Here is a 2775-nt window from a genome sequence, read left to right on the forward strand (position 1 = left end):
TGTGACGAAACCACATGCAATAGCTCCATCTACGCGAATCGGACGACACTACGTCCACCATGGCGAGCGCACCACAAACAAAAATACCGCCATCTGCAGGTCCCCCGCAACATGACCTGCTGCACCGACGATACCGCCATCTAGGCGACGCCACGCCGACTACAACATCGCTAGGTCCCACAGTGCCCAGTTTTCGACGCCACCCACAAAGCCTGCATCATCTGTCCACCACAGGAGCCCCAACGCCAGTGCCTGCGCCGCACGAGGTCGTCGACCGACAATCGCTCCACCCGCACCCGCACCCGCACGTGCCCCACCCCAACCGCCCAAATCGCAACTCCAGCGGATGAACGGCGGACTCTTTCCGCACTCGTAACGTGCAATCCACCCCTATATCTTGCGTTTCATGAAGAGTTATATGCAATATGCCATATTCCCGCTGTCCCTATACATGCTCTAAGTAGCTCGCTTGCTACAGCAGCAGCAGCACCACCTCCGCGCGCTTCCCTGGGGGCACTGAACCGCAGGACGCGAGACCCCACGCCCTGTGGCAAACAGGGCTCCTCTCAGAATATGGACGGTCCCTACCCCGCACAACGATGACGGTGTGGGGGCCATTTTACGACACCGGTTCCTGCGGTGCCAACGCTGTCGTAGAGTCGATACTCCATCTTTGGTAGAAGGCAACCATTCCGCTGTAAATGAGTACGTCGCTCGTAGTTCAGTCACCTCGCAGCACTGCTCAGTAAACTATGCATGCCCACATAGATAGATCAAATACGCAAATGCCCCTATACATGCTGAACGTCTGTGCAAACAAAAGTAACCACACGTCACCCACACACTCTATCACACACTACTCTCTGCCTGTAACAGACACAGATTCAATAATTAAGCGCCAGCATGGACCAACGTCCGGTGCATCCTATGCGCCACAATACACCAACCAGACTATGATAACCAGGCCAGGAGGTCCAATCATAAAACACAATATCCCACTCGTCCGACAACCACAATTGCTCAGATAAGCCATCAACACCCACACATGTCCTACACAGGGGTGCACCCAACATCACCACACTCCATCGTCTTACAGCACAAATACACCGGCGGGAATGAAACACACAGGTCTGCCGCAACCACAGACACGGCGCGCCCCCCTCTCACTAGCGAAAAGCGCATCCCGACGTGACATACCTCCTTTGACACACTGACGCTGCCTCGCGCATCCACTTCCTACGGTCAATATCAACGAACCTCGCCCCCCCCCCCCAACACGCCATCCCATACCACATTGTGTACCGTACCCAAACATAACATGTACTGTACTACAACGCAATGTGTACCATAAAACAACCCAGTTTGTACCTTAACCTAACCTATGTCACCTTAACCTAACCTATGTCACCTTAACCTAACCTATGTCACCTTAACCTAACCTATGTCACCTTAACCTAACCTATGTCACCTTAACCTAACCTATGTCACCTTAACCTAACCTATGTCACCTTAACCTAACCTATGTCACCTTAACCTAACCTATGTCACCTTAACCTAACCTATGTCACCTTAACCTAACCTATGTCACCTTAACCTAACCTATGTCACCTTAACCTAACCTATGTCACCTTAACCTAACCTATGTCACCTTAACCTAACCTATGTCACCTTAACCTAACCTATGTCACCTTAACCTAACCTATGTCACCTTAACCTAACCCATCTTGCACCCTAACCTAACCTATGTTGCACCTTAACCTAACCTATGTCGCACCTTAACCTAACCTATTTTGCACCGTTACCTAACTCAATATGCACCGCAATGTAACTCAATATGCACCGCAATGTAACGCAATTTGTACCGCAATTTGTACCGCAATGTAATGCAATTTGTACCGCAATGTAATGCAATTTGTACCGCAATGTAATGCAATTTGTACCGCAATGTAATGCAATTTGTACCGCAATGTAATGCAATTTGTGCCGCAATCTACCCCAAGTTGTGCCGCAATCTACCCCAAGTTGTGCCGCAATCTACCCCAAGTTGTGCCGCAATCTACCCCAAGTTGTGCCGCAATCTACCCCAAGTTGTGCCGCAATCTACCCCACGTCGTGCCCCAACGTGACCCAGGTTGTGCCCCAACGTGACCCAGGTTGTGCCCGAACCTGACCCAGGTTGTGCCCGAACCTGACCCAGGTTGTGCCCGAACCTGACCCAGGTTGTGCCCGAACCTGACCCAGGTTGTGCCCGAACCTGACCCAGGTTGTGCCCGAACCTGACCCAGGTTGTGCCCGAACCTGACCCAGGTTGTGCCCGAACCTGACCCAGGTTGTGCCCGAACCTGACCCAGGTTGTGCCCGAACCTGACCCAGGTTGTGCCCGAACCTGACCCAGGTTGTGCCTTAACCTGACCCAGGTTGTGCCTTAACCTGACCCAGGTTGTGCCTTAACCTGACCCAGGTTGTGCCTTAACCTGACCCAGGTTGTGCCTTAACCTGACCCAGGTTGTGCCTTAACCTGACCCAGGTTGTGCCTTAACCTGACCCAGGTTGTGCCTTAACCTGACCCAGGTTGTGCCTTAACCTGACCCAGGTTGTGCCTTAACCTGACCCAGGTTGTGCCTTACCCTGCTCTGTAATTGGCATATGACACGTTACATTAATGTATTGTTGTCCAACCGCAACCCGCTCAGAATAGTTCGCGACTCGCACTCCCCGGTCTCATGTGTATCGTTTCATGTTCAACACGTCGCAAGTGTTGCTTCCTTTTTACAT

This window comes from Schistocerca cancellata, unplaced genomic scaffold, assembly GCF_023864275.1.
Source record: "Schistocerca cancellata isolate TAMUIC-IGC-003103 unplaced genomic scaffold, iqSchCanc2.1 HiC_scaffold_297, whole genome shotgun sequence".
In the NCBI taxonomy this organism is placed as follows: Eukaryota; Metazoa; Arthropoda; class Insecta; order Orthoptera; family Acrididae; genus Schistocerca; species Schistocerca cancellata.